A 23,201-nucleotide genomic window follows, 5' to 3' on the forward strand; every position below is an offset into this window, starting at 1 on the left:
TGTTATTGTATAGAACTTCATTTTATCTATATGACTGTCTCTCTCCATATATGCATAGAATCCAGTGGAGCCTCATATGACATAGCACTAAATGTCGGTGAGTAAACATTACTGTGAAGTATATTTGCTCAGGTGGAATTTCTGGCTCTTATATACTTTCACTTTTAGTAAGTTCAGTGGTTTGGCAATGACTGGGAGATTAAAAATGTGAGATGATTCTGGATTGATTGACATACACTGAGACAGAGACAGTTGCTATTATGTTCAGGCTGCAAGATTGTTCGATTAAGAAGTCAGTGGATGGGCAAATAAGTTTTAAGGAGTGAATGATAAAATCAGAAACGTTGAAGCAGATCATAATGACACTTATGTAAGAAAGGTTTGGAAGGTAAAAAAAAACAATAAAGGTGTGACTGTAGTTGCCTAAAGAAAGAAATTTGAAGAGCTTAATGTATATATAGCACTTTGCAGAGCAATGTAGAGGAGATGAATGTTATAAATACTTAGGAGATGAAATCTGTGCTCTGGCAATTGGTGAACATCACCAGGGTAGAGGCATGGACAAAGGAGATAGTCAAGGCTTCCCTGTACTGTCACTTTGATTACTACATTAGCAGTGAAAGCTAAAAGAAGAAAGACATAGAAGGAAATACGATTTCGGATAGAAATTGAAGAGAGAATTGATGGACATGCTGAGTTCAAGATGTAAGAGGAAGTCTGGGTGATGTTTGCCAATAAATATTCAAAGCTGGGCTCAGGTGTAACTCTATTGGTAGATTGACTGGCCAGTATGCATGACACCCAAAGGGTGGTGGCTCATGTTGATAATTTCAGAACTTGGGAGGTGAAGGCAAGAGAAACAGAAGAACCTGCTCATCCATCTCAGCACAGTTTCTTTTACAGATTCTTCTTTCAGAAATTGTACATGCCTTTGAGATGGTCTGAAAATGTCTGTAGAATCAGAACAATAGTCTGATGTAGAAATCATAGAAGCTCAATATTTTCATGGCAGCACAGGAAGAGATTCATAAATAAAGAAGTGTGGTGTGTGAGGATAGTAATTGGGAAAACCATGCTGACAAATACCGTAAGAATTCGATCTATATGATGTAATGAAGGAGAGAGATCTGCCGCACTTGACAGGTAGGCAGTTGCTGCTGATTTTAGTGACTGATGTTTGCTTGAGTTGTAGAGAGGCAGAAGCCAATTAAAGGTTGAAATTGAAGAATTATTCAGTAGAATGCACTAAAATTTGTCTATTCAGGAGTTTGCTTGAGAAATAAATGATGGCAGAGGTGTAACTGGGAGAAAATATGGGATTGAACCTAAATTGTTTTGTTTTTCATGTGTTTCATTTTAGAATTAGAGAACACAAACTACTGAAAAAACAATGAAAGAAAAGCCTGAAACAGAAATGCACAAGAACCTGCCTAAATGAAGAAAATAGTGGAAGAGTTGAATCAACAGTCCATAAAAAATCTTTAGGCAGCTGGAGTAGCTTGAGCATCAATCTGTGCCTCTTAGTCATGGTCACCATCAAGCTAATAGTTATATGAACCTGTTACAACAATATTAATGACAGATGAAGCTGACTCAGCAAGCCCCCAGGCCTAGGCAATGTGGCTCATTGAATATATTATCTAGAACTGGGAGACCATCATTCAAGTCAAATACCTTACTCCACTTACAGATTGAAAACAGCATTGAAATCCTATAAACAAATTAACTAAGTGGGGGAAACAATGACTATTTAGCTGAACTGGGATTTAAACCCTAGTCAGACCAGATCTAAAAATCTATGCTTCATCAACTAATCCATGCCAGTACCCACAATGTTTATATTTAAATGTAGATATGTCATCTTGATAAAAATGCCTCTTTGTTAAAGGAAGTAAAACTAATTTTCTAATGCATCTGCTTTCATGTCTTGAGAGTAAAGTATAATGCTAAATGTCCCTTGATACAATCAGTTTCTATGTTCTACTACAACACCTATAAGAAAGGATTTGCTACATTTCTTTCTGAGATTTTCATATTATTAGTTCTTGTAGAGAACATCAAGATTGGCCATTTGGAGTGGCTTTCTAACAAAGGATGCTATTAGCTTAAAGATTTTAAAAAAGCAATGAATTACTTTCATAGCTTCCTGTGTAAAACAATCTGTATTTTAAATAGTGCTTTTTAAATATCACAGCAGCATCTTTACTAACAATTTGGAAGTGAAAAGGGAGAGACTGTCAGTATATGGATCATATCATTAAGAAAATTTGTCTCTGATTCAAACAAATCATACACAGAAGAATTAATGGTCCTCCTTTGAATATACAAGTGTTCCTTTAGGGAAGCTTACAGGACTGAATATATTCTTTCTGAGAAATAGAATAATATTCAGGATATAAAAACTGAATATAAATATTGGCCATTTTAATTGAGTAGCAGAAGCTATTCATGTTACTACTGGGTCCCAAGACATGATGAGGGGCGTGGCTAGTCACACATAAATTTTATGATGTAGGCTCACTGGCGTAATTTCTGCTGCCACATTTTTAGTTCCATTATAGATGACGTTCATTGGCTTCAGAAGAATCAAGCTTGCCTGGTAAGATATTTTTCAGCTGTAGTTATTTTTTTTCTTGAATTAACATGTTCATATTCCTACAAATCATCTTGATATTTTAAATTAAATAGACAGATGAAGACTTGTTCGCTTCTACCTTCATATGACATTTATTTAAACAATATTAACACTTTTGCCTCTTTGATCAATTTATTTAATAAAGTACTCGATGCCTGTGCTAGACTTTGAATATGTATTACTGGAAGAAATGGGTTGAGATACTCCTCTGCCAGTGCTATATTCTCATTGGGGATAAACTCCATTCAAGGAAATTTAAGAGTATAGGTGATATTAAAAATTATAATCAGTATAGCAACATGCAGAAGGTGAAAAGAAATAATAGTGAGCCCAGGACACTAAGTTTTGTTGTGAAAGACCTCCTTCAAGAATATGACACTTAGAATGAAACCTAAAATCAAGGGTTAAATAGACAGGACAGTTTCCTGTATTGTATGATGCAAAACTTGGGAGAATTACATACTTCATGGAATTAGGCAATATGTTTCCTGGTCGACTGGAGGGAGGATGAAGGAAGTTTGATGAAAGAGAGAAATCAATATTTACTGAAGATACGCTAATGTGCTAGAGATTGTCTTATTTACTCCTTGCTAGCAGTTACTTATATTGGTGTTTTATTTACTTTATACAAAAGAAAAGTGAAGATCAGATTAAAAAGTAGATTAACTAAGGAACTGAGCACTTGGAAATGACAATTTTTTTCCATCACCAGTTTTGCTTAATGTGTCATCTGCTGAGACTTGGTGTCCCAAGTACAAGTTTACATTACAGACACAAAATCATTCAAAGGCAATAACATTCACACACAAATACTCACAAGTACCTGGGTTTTCTTAACATAATACAGCTGGCATCTTGAATGTATGAAATGTTAATCTAGCCTCTAGTTCAAATTGATTACTGTGTGAATATCCAACAGGATCTATTGATTTTAGATGACCAACAAATAATTGTTTTCATTCACAACCAAAACTAATGGAAAGGTATTCATAGAATGAGATAAAGTACAATGTTAAATATCATCTTTACTTCCCAAACAGTTGAACTACAGGAATTTGCTTTAGATTTGTCATTCACATGGCTTTGCTGGTACTTTCCTTCAGGATCACACAAATTTCTCCAGCTAATTCCATAGTAGGAAGGATAACATTGGACCACACCTATATGGAGACAAAAACCCAATTCCATCCTTCTTGCAAAGATGCATGAACAGAAGAGAAACTGTTTAATTAAAATCTTTCACACTTTTCACCAAACATGTTGATCAAGAAAGTAACATTTTCCCGGCTCACTGGGGCAACAGACAGGGGCTGGGAGAAATTCCTCCATGAGATGAAAGAGGACAGGGACTCTTTGCCTTTAAGAAGAAGAGAGAATAGCTGAGGTTTTATTTTCTCTATTATCTTCCATTATTGGGTGTTGTGTATTTCTTGCTGAAGCACCACAGTACTGTCTAGAGGTCTGACCAGGATGACTGCTTGCTTGGTTCATTGTGCAGGTTGCTATGGTACTTTTCCAAAGATTTCCATCCTTTTAGTCTGGTCTTTTGAAATTGGTGATGAAAACCTTGGCTCAAAAAAGATGAAAGAAAAATGTGGTAGCACAGATTACTTAATTATTGCACATCCATATGCCTTAGGAAATTTAATTATCTAGTAAACACAGCTTAATAGTGATTCTATGTTGATTAGTTTCTAATATGATGAGTGGAATTATGTGATTCCAGTTGAGCAGAGAAGATTGGAGATTTTATGGCAGAACAAATCAAATAAAGGATATTGACCTTCCTTTAGGAAGAGTTTGTCTCCCTTTGAAAAGGTTATCTTCCTACCATCTCAAAAACAAACAAATCAAGATATGAGTGAATAGTCATATCAGCAACAAGTGTATTACATAGAGGACTTCACTAAGTTATTATTTTTCCTGAGATATGAAATGTTATTTCAATGTCATTAAAGTCCATTTGCCATAAATTACTATTCTGAAGCAGAGGTAAACATTTTTTGTGACTTTGATTTTCGAATTAAAGGAAAGCATGTTTACCATTATGTAGACTATATAAACTTGCAAAGACATCTTATGAGGTATTATTTTTTCTATCAGAAATCTATTACCTATATTATTCAGGGTCCTCTAGTGGAGCACAAGTAACCTTGTATGCTACTGTCTGGTTAGTTCAAAAATGCTTGACACCAGAGAAACTGAGAATTTGGAAGTTCTCAGTCTATAGGGCTGGATATCTCAACAGTTCTAATCTGGTGCTGATGGCTTACTGGATTCTTAGAGAGTATACAGTGTTCACTCAAGCCAGAAGAAGCTGACTCTAACATCGGTGAATGAGAGCAGTGGTAGCAGCCACGAAACAGAAATTTTCCACAAAGAGTGAAGCAGGCAGGCAAAAAGCACAGTTTGCTTTTTCCATCTTCTTATGTTTCGGTTAACAGTGAAAAGTGTTTCACTCATGTAGAGTAGTTCCTCTCACTTCAAATAACCTGTTTCAAAAAAAAAAATCCTTGTATATGCAAATGAGACTGCCTTTTAGTTGATTCTAGATCCACTTAAGTTGACTAGACTAGCCATCTGAGTGACAGAAAAACACATGGGACAAAGTATTCTATATCGACTTTAATGATGATATACATTCTTCAGATTCACCCACTAAGCTCTTTTTAGTTTGTTTAGAGGCACTTTGCATAGAATACTACATTCATTCCTTAAACATCTGTGTCCTATAGCCTTACCAAGAAAGGTCAGCCTGTATACAGAAGTCAAAGTACGACATGACTCTTATAAAAACACATGTTCAGTTTTCAGTTTTCAGTCATGGCTAAATGCATGAATTCATGTACCTTGAGTTAATAGCCTCACAGCTTCATCAAACCCTTTATTGAAATTAAAATGTCAAGAGAGCTCTAAGATGTTCACACTGAAAGTTTATTTCCATTAAAGACTGCTCAATAGTCATGTTTCCCAGGGATTATTGCTGAAACTTCATGGATCATAAAAATTAAGGGAGGATTTAAGAATTAAAATGTGCTTTCCACCAAAGTCCAGCCACATGTAGATTAATAATTCTCTGTATTTTCCATGACAATACAATTTTTAAGTAGAAAAAATCGTGAGGGTTGTTATGAAATTTAAATGTGATTTTGAGTGAATAACTGGTGACTCTTAAGTCGTATAAGTTTTTAAATGCTCTGATTGTTTGGAAAAGGAGGCAACATAATTTTTTTTCTCTAGGAATTTTATGTTTTTAAGTGTTGTGTTATGACCAGTAACACTTGTGTAAAAATAAATTTGTAAAAACGTTAGAGAACAAAAGGGGGCCACAAAATGTTCCAAAGGATAAAAGCACTTGTTGTCAACATGGAGGCCCTGATTTCATTTTATTCCCAGGACCCACTGATTATGGTGGAAAGAGACAGCCAATACCCTAAGTTGTCCTCTGAGCACTATACACAATGTAACACACATGATCCCACCCATATACAAGTACACACAAAATAAGTGAATTAAATATGAGTAAAAAAATTAAAAATCTCATAGATACATGTTGTGTCTAGGACAATAATTTGATTCATTTGGTATTTATAAGTGCTAATAACTTAGCCTGGGTCAAATCACATTGAAATGACCCACTCTTGATATGCTTTTCTTCACTACTTTTGTAAACCTTTTCCCCCCATTTTTTCTTTATTAAGAAATTTTCTACTCACTCTACATACCACCCACAGATATCACCTCCTCCCTCCTCCCATCTCCAAGTCCTCCCTCCCAAGTCACCCCACAACCCCACATCCCCCAAATCAAGGTCTCCAGTGGGGAGTCAGCAGAGTCGGGCACACTGAGCCTAGGCAGGTTCAAGCCCCTCCCCATTGCACCAAGGATGTGCAAGGTGTCACACCACAGGCACCGGATTCCAAAACGCCTGCCCATGCACCAGGAAAGGATCCAGGTCCCCCTGCCTGGGTGCTCCCCAAACAGTTCAAGCCAAACAACCATCTTCCGTAGCCAGAGAGCCTAGTCCAGTCCCCTTGGGGCTTCACTGCCATTAGTCTACAGTTCATGGGCCTCCAATAGTGTGGCTGGTCATCTCTGCACTTCTCTTCATGATCTCCATGATCCCTGCCTGCAGAATCCCTCCTCTATCTCATTGATTGGATTCCTAGAGCTCAGAGTTATGCCTGGCCATGGATCTCTGCATCTGCCTCCATCAGTCACTGGACAAAGGCTCTATGATGATAGTTAGGGTATTCGCTAGACCGGTCACCAGAGTAAATTTTATCTGCTGTTAATTTTGCTTTATATTTTTTAACATGAATTGAACATGAAATATGGCTTTAGTATCTTCAATATAAATTGAAGTTCTCATCTCCACTTTTCCTGGGCACTTCAAAGCTTGTTAATTCTTCTACTCCATCTGATTTTATAACGTGTTTGGTTAATGTAAACTTTTGGCCATTCAGAAACCAAAATGATTTCTCCTATTTTCGGTTTTCCTCTTTTTTCCTGGAGAAAACTATTTGTGCCTGAATTCTCTAACTCATTTATCTTCAGCTCTTCTTTCATTCTTCTTCTTTGGTCCTGGGAGGATTGATTTCTGATGACAGATGTCTATAAATGGTGGTCAAGTGCAATTTCAGTTGTCCTGGCTCATAGGAAGCTATTAGAGTCACAAATAGTGTTCCCTTGAACATGGTGACATACATATTTACTCACGGATTCACTTTATCACCACAGCTTACACAAGCACAGACACTGAAGGCAGTTAAAGTAACAAGGTTTATGTATTTACTTCTGATTTTTGAAAGTATACACTTAAAATATATTGTAAGAAAGAAAATTGACACACGGTCAACAAACCAAACAGATTAATTTACAGTTCACTAGTAAAACTGGTAATTATTTTGCGAGTAAAATGTAATTTAGTAAGTGGCAAGCCCTAACCTTCTTCACCAGTTTTACTTGGATTAATTTATGGATTACTTGCAATGGACTTCTGTTAAATAAAGCAAAAAATATAACCTAAATATTAGTAACATCAATACTATATAATGACGAAGTCCACAGGTTGCTTCTTCCATGGTGATGGGTTGAGAGCCAATGAGTGATAAACAACCTTTTTATGCCTAAGATCCCCAACTGGTTGAACGTTAAGGAACTATAGCATGCAATTACTATTTAACTGAAGGCAATGTCTTCACTATTGGTGGAAAGAGAAGGTATAATGACAAAGATTGACGGAGTGAAAACACACAGAACCTCCATCATTTAACTTTGGTTCTCACAAAAGCACTTTACCTGCTGGATAGTCTTTTAAACCCCTTTGCTTGGAAAGTCTGTGCAATGCTCTGACCATTTGGAGGAAAGTGGTATTTGTCATAATAACAGACATTTTCATCCAGAAGGATACCAGGGCATTATGTATCTGTCTCTAGCACAATGCATGGACTAACACACATCTGGTTCTGAATTACATTTGAAGAGATGTTATTCAATTTCATAGCTATAGTGAATTTATCTTGGTAACAATAGAAGCATTACTTGGATTCTTTGACTGCTGATGAAATGTTTGTTATCTTTGATTGGACATATTTATTTCATCTGATTAGTGGAATTTTATAACCATAAAATTTAAAATATGAAACTAAATGAAAATATTTGTGAGAACTCAATGACTCCTAATAAGTTATTAATTAATAGAGAGTTATAAGGACATCTCTGATCATCCTATAAGACACTATTGGTAGAGAGAAGTTGGCTTTAAATTCTAGAAAATGAGAACCAAATCTGTCATCTTAGCATGACCATGATTATCTTTTCTTACCCTCAAATCTGTTGATTCAATAGAACAGGTGACAAAATAGCACACATGCCCTTTTGTTTATTATCACAACATCATACACATGCATCAACAGATCTGAAAAACAAGAGAAAACTGAGCAAACATCGTAGCATTAGTGTAGAGTACTAAAAAGCAGTGTATGTCTCTTAGCTTCTGTAAAAAAAAAAAGTCTACATACAGGATTCACCCTATCAATATAGCATTTTTATATCCTTTAAACTGACAAGAAAAAAAAATAAGCAGGAATCAACACTACTTAGGACTCCAAGCTAGTTAGTTGAAGGTGACCATTTTATAGGTGCATTTTATTCTCATTCTTTTCTTGGGTGGATCAGGGAGGTATTTCAGTGCAGTGCTGGCATTTAGCTGTAGTTACAATGAATTGCAGCCATGATTGCAATTGTTTTGTGATGCCTGTGGTGTCATTACCAAGACGCGATTACCAATTGCTATATGAAATTAGTTATGCATGAAATGAATGGGAAGCATAAATACGAGAAGGGAGAGTCTGAGCACAGACTTCATCCTCATTGTCTTCCAGATCCACTGATGCTTATGCATAATGTGCTCATAAAACTTTAATTTATTTCAGAGTCAGAGGACTAGAAGGGATCTTTAAAGGTCATCTAGGACAACCCCCAGTTTCCAGGCCCTTGAGCAAACCTAAAATGATAACTGATGAACCTTTCTCTCAGGAGCAAATTAAAAACTTTTATTGACTATACTTTGAAATGAGTCAAGTTGTGATAGTAAGGATTTCTACCAAGTAATACTGTACAATCTTTATTGGCCAATGAGTACAATATAGTTTTATATATATTGTGCATCAAATTAATGTGCAGATATAGTTAACTTTCTTTTTAAATAGTTTAATGTCAGAACATTTTACTGTGGTAAAACTTTAGGTAAGTAATTGTGATTGTATGAGATCCTCCATTTTAAAGAATGTCATATTCCAAAAATGACTTCTCAATAAATTGTGGGTTTTAATTTTTTTATTTTCTCTCTGTGTATATGGTATATGCTGTATGTGTACGCAAGAATATGTTCATATGTATGGATGTGTAGCCAGAGGTTTGGTCTGGGTGCTTTCTTAACCATTTTTATAATCATAAAATTTGAGATGCCGGGCAGTGGTGGCGCATGCCTTTAATCCCAGCACTTGGGAGGCAGAGCCAGGCAGATCTCTGTGAGTTCGAGGTCAGCCTGGTCTACAGAGCAAGATCCAGGACAGGCACCAAAACTACACAGAGAAACCTGGTCTCGAACCGCCCCCCTAAAAAAAAATTGAGACAAGGTCTCTTATTGAAGCTGGACCTCAGTGATACAGCAAGAGTGGCCAGAAAGATCCAGAAATTCTGCCAGGACAACAAGTATGCTAGTTCAACTCCTTTTTTTTTTTTAAATTAAAAGAAGTAACAATTTCATGTAGGGTGTTTTTTTTATCATATCCACTCTGTACCCCAACTCCCAGATCCACTACCCCTTCTTTACTCACCCAGATCCTTGTCTTCAGCATTTTTTTATTCACTTGTCAAATCAAATTTGTGCTGCTCATATATTTTTGAAAGTGTGGCCTTTTTCTGGAGAATGATTGACTGACCTGGGGCTATACTTTTAAACAAAACTGACTCCGTCTCCCTCTGTGAAAGGTAGGGCTTCATGCACACAGTGCTCCTGCTGGAATTTGGTCTGAGTTGAGGTTGCACAGATTGTGACATGATGTCCCAACTGCTGTGAGTTTACCTGTGCAGGCTGCCCTACTGTGTGCAAAAGACACAGTGTTTCTTGTATCCATGTACTGCATCTAAGGATTATGTTTTTTCTCTGTTCACTTTTCTGCAATGATTGTCTGAGCCTCAAGGGGCGGAGGTATGGCATTGATGTCCCATTTACAGCTAAACATTCCAGTCTTTCATTCTCTACATGTTGGCTAGTTGTTGGTATCTGGGTTCATAGCCATCTACTATAAGTAGATGCTTCTCTGAGGAGGCTTGAGAAATGCATTGATCTATTAGTATAACAATAAGTCATTAGGAATTAGTGTAATTAGTATTTAGCAGAATAATAGCAGTGGGTTTTCCCCCAAAGGCTTATGGCCTATCTAGCAACAAGTTCTTAAGTCAATAATGGTGCCATGTGAGGGTTTTATATTGTCGAGCAGGACTTAAATTCAATCTGAATGTGGTTAGTTATATCTGTAATGTTCATGCCATTATTGTACCAGTGGACATGTCTTACTAGGTCAGTCCTTATGGTTCGCAGCAGAGTAAGATGGACAATCACTTTTCTTCTCAAATAATATACTCGAAGGTACCATAGCAGCTTCCAGCAATGCGAAAGCTAGCCAGAATGATGTTTCCATGTCAGTAACAGCTCTGTTTCTCCATATTCTATGACCTAACTGTGTGTTGTCTTCAGCATTGCAGTCTTCCCTTCAATTTTCATAAGTAAACTAACAGAATTGGTAAGAGCATGCAATTTCCATTCAATGTTTGGGGGCCTATTGAGCTTCACTGTTTCACTGGTCAATTCCAGAAAAGGTAACCCTTTTCTGATGCTGGGCTTTACTTAAATTAGGCTGACCCAACCCTAATTTAACCTTTAATCTTCCACTGCTCCTAGTCCCCATCCTTGAAAAGCCGTCCTTTGCCATGATTCCTAATTTGTTTTTTAATATCTATAGGCACTCCAAAATTAAAGCATATCTGTGGATTCAAACCTAGCACCCACATATGAGAAAGAACATGGAACTTTTGACCCTCTGGGTCTGAGTTTTCTCACCCAGAATGTGGTTGTTCCCAGCTCTATCTAATTACCTGTGAATTTCATATTCATAAAAGTTGAGTAAATATCTCATTGTGAAAATATAGTAAATCTTCCCCCAAAAGAAAACCAAAAGTAAAAATAATAAAAATTAAAATGAAAACAAAATCTCATTGTGGAAGCTGTGGTGGATGTGCCACAGTGTGTTGGCAGTACACCCTTTGGCCCAAAAAACTTTGCTTCCAAATGCTTATTGCAATGACTCATTGGTCTGGTGTGAAGCCTCTGGCTTCTGGGACTATCAATACTGGACTCTCTCTAGACTCCTATCAGATAGCCTGTTGTTGCCCTGTGTCACAGAAATCCTACAGCATTGGTTATGCAAGACCACCCCCTTCACCCGTCCCAGGAGTTCTTAGATGGTGTAGATGTTGGCATAGGCCAATGTAAAGCCCTGGATCTGGGCCTGGGTGGTAGTTGTGTTGGTCAGACCACCCGTTCTCCTAAGCCCATGCCACCAGGACCGGCTCTCCCACTTTGCCTAGATGAGGAGTGGGTCCAGTTCTCCTACCTTCAGCAACTGGCAAGGGACAGAAGCTGTTCTCTAGAGTGCTGCAGCCTGTGAGGTGTAGGGCCAGCTCTCCTGCACCACTCAGGTAAGGGTTAGGGCCAGCTCTCCTGCACCACTCAGGTAAGGGTTAGGGTCAGCTCTCCTGCATCCACACCTCCAGGGCCAGCTCTCCCATGCTGCCCAGGTGAGAGGCCAGTTCTCCCATCTGCTGCAGATGATAAGGGGTGAAGCCAGCTCTCCAGTGCTCACAATCTCAGGGCTGATTCTCCCACAATGTCCATGCAAGGGATGGGCCCAGCCCTCCTGTGCTCAAGCCCTTGGGCAGTCTACCTGCATGCATGCCACCAGAACCAGTGCTACGTGTGTTGCCTGGGTGAGGTGTGGTGCCACTCTCCTGCTCTCACAGCAGCTCTCCCACCTACCTTAGGTGGTGAGGGGTGGTGGGGGATTAAAGAGTGGGAAGAAGTCGGGGGAGGGCGCATCTCTCTTATGCCCATGCCACCACACAGCCTATATAAGGGTTTGGGATAGCTCTCCTGAACTCCTACCATTGGGCCAGAGTCAACTGTGTCTACCACCACCAGGGCCAGCTCCACTGTATTGCCCAGACCAGTGAGGGATGGGCCAGCTCTGCAGAAGCCCTTGGACATCAACATGGCCCCAGGGAGCAGCTCAGATCACGAATATCTGCATGCCCTTTGGTGGTAATATAGGCCATAGATAACAACTCTGACCCCTGCTGTTACGGGGGCCATGGACATGGATGGCCCTTGGTGGCACCACAGACCAGGACATCTCCATGGCCTCAGGTGACAGCACAGGCTACTCATATCTGGCTGTTCCTCATCAGACTCACATCTCCTGTTCTGCCTCTCTTCATAGTGCACATACCATTTTGCTTCTTTCTGTACCATCTCCACCACCACCATGGACTTGCTCATTTTAGTGGTGCCTGTCCCGCCCAAACATGGCTGCATGAGGGGCCTCTCCAGAATCTCTCGTGCCCGGCCCTCCATTATGAAGTGCTAGAAACTGAAGCTGAATTTAAGCTGGTCTCCACAGTGGCTTCTCTATAAGGTTCCTGGCCTCTTTTGTGGCACCAAGTCAATTCTACTTATTATTATTGCCTCTCTGAAGTTTGTCTTGACCAGCTGACTCTGAACTCCATGAGAGCAGGAAAAGGCATCTGCCATGTTCTCCGGTGCCAAGAAGAGGGCGTGGCTCAGAGTCAACATGGGTCACCACCATTGTGTCTCCGGTTCTGCCTCTCTCAATAGAGCTCACCACTCCAGATTTCTGGGTTTCCAACTTCTTCACATATTTGTTCTTTGTAGTGGTATGCAACGTCACTGATCCAGGGCCTGTGAGGATTCACAGGGTGGGGTGCTGCCTCTTTTTAAAGTGACCACATAGCTCCATTTTTATTGGTGTTGTTGCTATATGAAATGAACAAAATATCATACTGTGTTGTCTTGGTGAATCACCAAACACTTAATGGGTACACTGGAAATATTCATTTATTATCTTATTTTTTCTTTTACAATGAAGGGTCATTTGATGAGACAAGGAAAGCAACATAGATAGAGAAGTGGGTCAAAGGGCATGAAGAACAAGGGAAAGGGAAGGTGAACATGATCAAACCATGACATATGCATGTAAGGAAAGGTCATGATGAAACCCACTAACTTGTACAATTTTTAATATATATTAATATTTCAAATGAAATCAAGGTGCTACAGGAAATACATTTTTGATACATAAACAGTTGCAGCTGTGTGAATTCATTAATTGAGAGTAAAGAAAAATGGTCAGACAAAAAAGTCATAAGGATGTAATTATGAACTCAATCCTCAGATATAAAACTATTGTATAAGCATGAAGTATAAATTCTCTGTGAGGCTAGACTGATTGTTGTGCCACAGCTTTCTTCTTCCACATGTGTTGGCACAATATTAATGAAAAAATCTTACTCTAGTTATGGGTTGAAAACTGAATCATAACTTATGCCAACTATGTACTTCCCTGGTGTGTTATGCTTGTCTCTACCCACATTTTCTGTAGAAAAATTACATTTTTGTTAAAGGTCTTCAGATTGTTGAATCTATAATTGCCATATCAAAATCTACCTTACTTTGCTCATGAGAAATTCTGAGATACACAAGCAGCTGTATTGGCCATATAAACATGAGACATGCCCCCATTTATTTCTGACATGGGTTGGTCCCACATTGACCTTTCAAGTGTGGTGTTTAGTAATGTCACTTCGCCACCACCTCGACAGAGAACGTGTCTATTGGCATGTCTTCTCTGGTCTGCAGTACACAGATGTTGATCAACCTGAAAATAGGCAGTGTCCACCAAAGTAGGCATCTCGGAAACCAGTGAAAATGATGTTATGAAGACAAGGCAGACACACTAACAGACACATAGTAAACAAGCAAATAAGTAAAGATAGCATGGAAAAGAAGAACAACGCTTGGCAGTTCAGAGGAGAAAGTAATCATGTAGCAAACAATGGGACCAAGATGAACCTGTGACATATTCCTTAAATAAATCTTTCTTCTCCATTGATGAAAAAAATAATAAAACTTGAATCTTTTGAGGTATTTTTATTACTAGGTTTGCATGGCGGATGCATTGTATGTAAATGTGTATGCACAGGTGTTTGCCCATGCATGAACATGGAAAAGCCAGAGAAAGATGCCGAGTATCTTCCTCCATTACTCTCAACCTTATTTTATGAGACAGGGTCTCTCACTAAACCTGAATATTGCCCTTTCAGCTAGGCTGGGTGGCCAAGAAGCTCCTAGGATCTTCACATCTCATGCTAGGGTTATGGACAGGCATTAGTGCTGTTAATTCAAACTCAGAGTCCTTTTTCTCTCTTCTTATCCATTGAGTGATGTCCCCAATTTTTGTCTATTTTTTAAATTGACCAGTAGAATTGTAGGGAAAACAAATACATGGGGCAAGAGATTAGTATAAAAAACAACAGGAGGCTAAAGTTTGTGTACATGTGTGTACGTGTGTGTGTGTGTGTGTACGTGTGTGTGTGTGTGTGTGTGTACGTGTGTGTGTGTGTGTGTGTGTGTGTGTGTGTGTGTGTGTGTGTGTGTGTTTAAGGCTGACTATTCATTATCAGATAGCCAATCAGTTCCTTAGTTGGTCTTCATATTTTTTCTAAGGTTGAGACCTCTTGAGCTTCCTCATGAGCTTTTACCCATCCACATTACCATGCCTGATATTGGTGTGTACTTCTTTAGTTCATGTTTAGACACCCATGTCCATTAGGCATCATGAGTATAGCTTCTGACATTTCTAGAACACATAATCTCATAGAAAATACCTTGTTCTTCTGGGTCTTACAATGTTTTGTCCTTTCTTCCAGAATGATCCCTCAGTCTTAGGTGAATGAATTATACTGTAGATCCATTAGGACTAGCCTAACAATTCTGCAGGGTGTATTTATGTATTTAGTAATTGCATTAGATACTTTTTATTGTTGATATAAAACATCATGATCAAGGCAACTCATAGAAGAAAGTGTTTATTTGGGCTAATGGTTTCAGAGATTAGAGTACTTAATGGTAGAGCAAATCTATGGTGACAGGAACATCTGAGAGCTCACATCTTGATCCACAAGGAGGGAGGGAGAGAGAGGGCAGGCGGCGGGGGGGGGGGGCGGTAATGAGTATTGGGATTGGTTCGAGTGCTTTCAAACCTTAAAACCTCCAACAAAGCCACACCTTCTAATGCTTCCTGAAGAGTTCTACTAACTGAGGGCAAAATAGTCAAATACACTAAGCTATTCTCACTTAAAGCAACACACAAATACACCCCCCCCACACACACACCCCAGGCTAAAACCAAAGAATATTCATGAATTAGGATTGAAAGTAGCAGAAGAGAAAGTAGTTAGTTCAACTGATTCAATTTGAGTATCCTTCAAGGAAACCTTAGAATGACCAGTAATCATCTTATTTCATGTTTAACATATGACTGTTCATTGGAGGATCTGTTTAACAAACCTAGGTAGCTTAACATGATACATTAGGCTGAAGTTTCACAATAACACAGAATTAGGATTTGGGGATTTTTTAAATAGAATTCAGAAATTTCATCAAAGAACCCATTTCATCTGTTAAATACTTAGGACAAGTTACTATAATTATTTGATGAAAATAGTATGTATTCTCAAGAGGTTTTCTGAGCCTTTACAAAGATACATTAATTTTCATAATGCTAAAATATTAATAATATTAACAGTATTTCAGAGAAGATGAAACTAGGCTCACAGATTCAAGAGTAGGTTTGTCCAAGCTCACGTGACCAGATAGGCAGTCGGATTCAAACCCTTGTTTACGTACTCCAAGTTGCATGTCCTTCGCACTGGGCTGTTGTCCTGTCACTGCTCAAAACAGTGAAATCCATAATCCTTTATGTGGTGGATTTTCAGCAAAATGGTCCCGTTTCCTCTCAGCAAACTTATTATCTTATTAGTTTAGTAATCATATATAATTTACCTAATCTCTCTTGGGTTTCTCCATCCATAAAGAAAGGTAATGCATATAAAAATAGGAAACATAGAATATTAAATTGCAGGTAGTCTGTATTTAAGAAGTTTTTCATTCTATACTATTTTGTTTTAGGTTAACAAAACAATAAATGTTTGAATTGCTAAGCTTAACTTGTTATTTCACAGTTAGAAACACATTTTGAGGGATGCATAATTCAGCTCCATGGAAATACCTTCACATTTCCTAATATTCAGAAGTGAGGTACAAGAAATACCATCTCTCACAATATCCTAAGAGCCCACTTTTGTGACAATTTTCTTATTCAGGGAAGTTATAAATCAGAATATAGGTGGTCATTTGTAGAATAATTTGTTATGTGTGGAAGATCAGATAGCATGAATATAATATATATGCATATAATATGAATGTAATATATAATTATATATTATATAAATATAATCCAGAATATTTAGAATGAATTTTTTTATGGTCTGGTCTTGTCATGTTGCAAAGGCCAATAGGATTCTTTTGAACCAACTTGCTAACTCACTTATAATTTGCTTTAGCTTTACGTACCCCTAGTCTATAAGTGTATTTTAAGACATTTTAATAATTTTGATGAATTTATTAGCTAATTAAAATTTTTCTCACGTATACCTCTTTTAAAATTTAATTTATTTTTATACATACATGTAATATATATGCAATAACAATTAGTAAAAAACGAAACCATGAATTTGAAGGAAAATGGAGAAGAGTATATTGGAGGGTTTGTAGAGAGAAAAAGAAAAATATTATAATAAATCACATCTCAAAAAATTTTGAATTAAAAAATAGTTAAATTTGTGGAAATTTATTCTTTATTGTGTGTGTGTGTGTGTGTATGTGTGTGTGTGTGTGTGTGTGTGTGTGTGTGTGTGTGTATGTGTTTGTGTATCAAGGTGTGTGCATATGGAGGCCATAACTGATTTTCTCCTTTTATCATGTGGCCCTAGGTATTGACCTCCATTTTTCAGTCTGGTAGCAAGTGACTTTTTCCCACCAAATTATGTCCTAGCATCAAATCTTTTATTGTACTGGCACAGAGTCACCACTGCAGAAAAGGCTGACTGATGTGAAGAGTCCACATACCCTAAGTGTAGATTTAAAATCTGGGGTTAACTTGTTGTTTGAGTAAAGCAAAAATATTGAAGATCTTGGGACCTGTCTTGGGGTGATGTATTTGGAGGAGAATTAAGCTGGAGAAGTGATAGAGGAACCAAGATGGAAGTAAAGGATTGGTGCTAGGTAAATATACAAAGCAAGTATGCACTCTGTAAATTAAAGCTGGTTGGAGGTAGGAAAGAATTTACACTGCTGTTATTAGAAGATAGAAGGAAGGCTTGATTTGGGAGAGTGGCTATCCAAACTGCTGGTTCATTTTTAGAGCAGGTGACCAACTGAACGTAGATATACTTCTTATGTTTTGCCTGCTTGAATTTAGCCTCCAGTGACTACCATGTCTTTGAAATAAGGAAGCATCTATGTACAGATAGCAAATTAGTAGTTGCTACAAACAACATATTAAGTCATGGAGTATTTTAGGTAGAAATTGCAATAGATTATAACTGCTGTTAATTTTATTTCTTATTAGGACATAGTGAGTATTGTTTATTAAAATTAATATTTTTGCCAAAATTGATATTTTAAACAGATATAAATTGGTTTGAGTTTAAATTTATAAAATCTAGAAAGTATACATTAACCACAATTAGATATTAGACACAATTGTAGAAAATATTTTGATGGACATATGAAAGTATAAAGTTTAATAAAATAGTAGTTCAATTTTCTAGAAATTTAAAATCTTTTCAGGGAATTTGGTATTGTGTAAAAAAGGAGTAGATGATCCCATAAAGGAAATGCATATATTAGATCAAGTAAGCATTAATTCTTAGAGGTTATTACTGTGGGTAATATCTGTGGAAAAAGATTACTAATTTCTAGTAGAAGGAAGATTTTGTTTAATGATACTTGCTGTGAAACACTTTCGAATTACAGACAAATAGCAAAAATTGTTTAAGGGAAAGGTGCACTCAGGTACGGACCAGAAAACCACATAGTAAAAGATGTAAGGGTAAAGAGGGGGGAGCAGGACTCGAGCTGTAATGAAGCTGGGGCACAAAACGTTTGTTAGTTTCATCCTCATATTCAAAATCATCACCACCATCAACATCATGAGCATCATGAGCACCATCACTATTTTTGTCTGCCGTTTGACAAAATTCTTAATTTTGTTTAAATAAACCTACAATTGTCATTGGGTAGGCAATATATTTCTCAAATGTGGCAGTTTGTAGGGCCATCCTCCTGTCTGCTGTTGTGACTGGAGTCTCTGCCCTCTATGCAGAAGACATGTTCTTTTTTTTTTTTAATATTTATTTATTTATTTATTTATTTATTTATTTATTTATTTATTTATTGTGTATACAGTGTTCTGGCTGCGTGTTTGCCTGCAGGCCAGAAGAGGGCACCAGATCTCATTACAGATGGTTGTGAGCCACCATGTGGTTGCTGGGAATTGAACTCAGGACCTCTGGAAGAGCAGCCAGTGCTCCTAACCGCTGAGCCATCTCTCCAGCCCACATGTTCTTAATTTGGCTTGATTTTTATCTTACATGGTAAGTGAGTTACCCACAGACTCCTCACCTGAGGAATGTCTTTTATTTAATTTCTCCAAGTCTATTGACCACCTATAATTTTCTTGAGTCTTGCTATGCTTCCAGCATCAATTTGTTTCCGTGCTTGAGTGCTGGCATCTCATTCCCCAAAGTGCATATAATATTTTATGTATCCTGTCATACAAAATAGCAGAAGAGTTTACATGTATGTGCCATTTCAAGACCTGAGCTGAGGTCCTGTTTTTGCTGATGCTCACAGGAGAGAGGATGCTGGAGGGACATGCCTCAGGTTCCAGAGCCCACCTGCATCACCAACAACAGAGTAAGTGGAAGTATCTCTCCTCCCCAGGAGTCATTTGGCCTAATTCTAATTAATACTTCACCTAATCTTCTAGTAATACCACTAATTGCTCACAAACTGGCAATCTAATCAACACTCTGCTAACAGGCAAAGTTTTTATTTTTTTTTCCCTTTCCACTCCTTTTGTGCTCTGACACAGTGCGAACTTAGGCAAGTATGTCCCAATTGCTTTGTTTCCATGTAATTTAACAGCACGACATTATTTTCTCATAAGAGGTGCTTTGAATTTTTACTGCTAATGAATAAATTAACTAAAAAAGGTTAATCTGCCTACATGTTTATGAAACATTATGCAAATCACTCTCTGAAAGGTTTAATGGTAATTGAAAGCAATTGGAAACCATGGTACATTTCCCCCAATTTTCATTTATTTTTTTTTAAAGTATACAGATTACACAGATTTTTACATTTTATAGATATGTATATAGAGGAGGTTTTGAGAAACATCCCACACGTTTAAGTAAAGCACTGGAAACAATTGCTGCATGTACATTTGCTGAGGAATGGATTGGACTTTGGTAATTAATTTCAAAGCAAAACTGTGAAGAGTCAGTGTGATTAATATTACTGCAGTTAGAAGCAAAGGGGTAATTTTGTTTAGACTCTCATTGTAAAGCTTTGACAATGGTTCCTGCATTGATTTCAAACTCCATGTACTTTGTAATATGTTATTCAGGTTAGAACTGCTTTATTGGAAAAGCCCAGGTACTGATGCTAAAATCATGACTCACTAACAGTTTAAATGAGCATCACATTATAGGAAACTTTTGTCTCATCAAAGACTATTTCCCCTCCTCTTCCCTTGTTTGCTAGAGTCAGAGTGGCTGATTCACAAGATTCTAGGGCATGAAGTGTGTGTGTGTGTGTGTGTGTGTGTGTGTGTGTGTGTGTGTGTGTGTGTGTGTGTGTGTGTAGGGAGTGAGCTGGAGAATAACAAAGGGAATATAATGGGATTCTGGATTAAAAACAAACCAACCAATCAGTCAGTTTTTTAATTTGAACCTGAAAGGCAACCAGTGTGAAAACCTGAAGGACTAAGTTAGTGGCTAGTGAGCCCTGTTGCAGTTCATTTTATTACATTTATTTATTTAGATGTGTATTTGCTTGTACAAGTGAGCCACAGTGTGTATGAAGATTGCACAACATGCCAGAATTGGCTTTTTTCTACTACATGTGGGTTTCAGGTATTGAGCTAAAGCTATCAGGATTGATAGCAAGTTTTTTACTTACCGAGCAATTTTAGGAAACAACAATGCTATTTATTTATTTATTTATTTATTTATTTATTTATTTATTTATTTATTTATTTATTTATTTATAGATTCATGAGTGTTTTTGCATGTGCGCAAAGTGGGTTTCCTGTGCCTGGAAAAGTCAAAAGAGGGCATTTGGTGCTCTGGAACTGAAGTTATTGATTGATGTGGGCTACCATCTGAGTCCAGGGAACCAAACCTGGATCCTTTGCAAAAGCAACAAATATTCTTCACTGCTGAGCCATCCATCTATCAAACCCCACCCTCAAAAGCTTTTAAAAATACTTTGTGTAAAAGTGTAGTTCTCAGACTTCTTCTTGGCGTCGGAAATTGTTGCATTCTTAAAAGTGAATGAGTTCCTCAAAGAGATTTTGATTACATAAGTTATGCACAGTGGTATGTTGCAAATGTTAAACAATAGTAGCTTGAGAGGGGAGAACATTTCTGTTTGCTGATTTCTGTGCTAAAAACTACATTATTATTACTGACTTCATTCTCTCAGGTCCAGGACAGCAAAGTGAAAGTGCCAAAAACATTCAACTAGTGGTGAACTCACCACTCAGCAGCTGGTAGTAACCACATAACTGCTAATACCTTAGCATCAAAAAGTAACAAAATCTAAAAGATTTATTTACTTACTCATGTATTCATTATAAACAACCAGGGTCAATACGATATCAGGAGCTTAGCACAAAGTGAAATATTAAAGTCATTTAAAAAAGACAAAATATTGATAAAACTATAAAAAATTAAATAGCTTAGGCTTTCACTTTAAAGTTCAGTCATTTTTTTTCCTTAAACAATATCATTTGATGACATTGTAAGTTACAGGAAAATTATGAAGTTAAGTTACAAGCATGTATTTTACCATTGATCTTTTTGCATGGTGCAATGTCAGTTTTAAAGTGTATTGTATTAGCATTTAAATGACTTTCTGGAATAAGTGGAGTTTAATAATGTGTGGTTCCATAGCTGCTCTGTGTGTGTGTGTGTGTGTGTGTGTGTGTGTGTGTGTGTGTGTGTGTGGTGTGAGGGGGGAAGAGAGAGAGAGAGAGAGAGAGAGAGAGAGAGAGAGAGAGAGAGAGAGAGAGAGAGAGAGAGAGAGAGAGAGAGTAAAATTCTGGCCAAAACAGTAAAAATAGTACATATCTAAGTCACTCACGTGTTCTATTCCAATTCTCATGGCATGAAAAATTGCCAAGAGCATCTGATTCTCCTGATTTTTGAGAAAGGATTAAATGGAAATAGAACACTTGGTGGAACTTCATCATTTTCCTGCTGTGTTGTTATATCATTGCCTTCCTTAACAGAGGGAAGTAATACAGTCAGTAAAGGAGCTAATGGGATTCTTTCAGAGTTCAAAGTTGACTATAGCAAACCAAGTCACATCCTAAGAGACATAATTGCTGTGTTGAATTTTAATATAAAGGTCTTTTGTTCATTTGAGTAGGTCTTTGGACAGATATGGTTTTATCACACCATGCATTGTACAATGGAAAACTCTGGCATAATAAATAATGTTTTGAAACATTTCCTTGTTTAATAAGATAAATAATATTTGCAAGCATAATCTCCAGTATCACGAGAAGCTGACAAGCTCATAGTGACTCAAACATGTTTTCAAAACCTGCTCTGATTTTAACTTAAATGCCCATTTTCTCAGGGACAAGGTATAGTTTTGTTTATGTTGTTTTTACAAGACAAGTAAGGGTTCACTTATTTTCTGGACAATGGCTTCCTGCTCATCTCAATAAGTATTACTTGGTGATTACTTTTCAAGAAGTTATGATATGTCAGAGGTTAGTGTAGCTTGGCAATTTCAATTAGTGCATACCCATGCTTTCTTCAGCTTACCATCATACTTGAGGAGAGTCTCCAAGTGGTACAATCACACTTTTTTTTTCTTTTTGGTCAAACGAGTATAAAAATGTCATACACTAAAGGATCCAATAGTCGTAGTATTTTCAGTTTTTACCATCAAACATGATTTAAAGTGAATCTTATATTTAATTTTAACCTACTTACTTATAGGACATAGTGGTTACCACAATCTTTCGTCTTGAGGTGTCTGCTGTCTTGTTTATTATACTTTCTGTGTCTCTAGCACAAATGATACTAGTATTAGAAAACCACTTTGGCATTAAAAACACTCTACAAGATTTTGAAAATTCAGGGGTTACATATTGGAAAATATGGACAGGAACATCCAGCAGTAGGAGTCTCAAAGATGCCACCTAATGAAGTGCCCCCCAGGTTTTGTTCTAGCTCCCTGGATGTCAGCTTTTTCTTCACGTGGGTGCTGTCACTCATGTTCTTCCCACTGCAGTGTGACTGACTTGAAGGATAGAAAGTCATCTAGAGGTCTGTGTTTTGAGATTTTAATGATTCTCATGTTTGTCTTCATTTCCTTAAAATCATTACTGGTTGTGCAGGGTTCCCACTAATAATAGCACACATATTTGACCACTGATCCTGGCCTGCACCCAACCTGTGTCACGTTCATTACTACACAGAATGATTTTTTAGTATTCATCTGTTTAGTTCATGATAGTAACAGCTGATATTTGAAAAAGAACCCTGGGGTTTTCTCGTT

This window comes from Peromyscus maniculatus, chromosome 14 (assembly GCF_049852395.1).
Source record: "Peromyscus maniculatus bairdii isolate BWxNUB_F1_BW_parent chromosome 14, HU_Pman_BW_mat_3.1, whole genome shotgun sequence".
Lineage (NCBI taxonomy): Eukaryota > Metazoa > Chordata > Mammalia > Rodentia > Cricetidae > Peromyscus > Peromyscus maniculatus.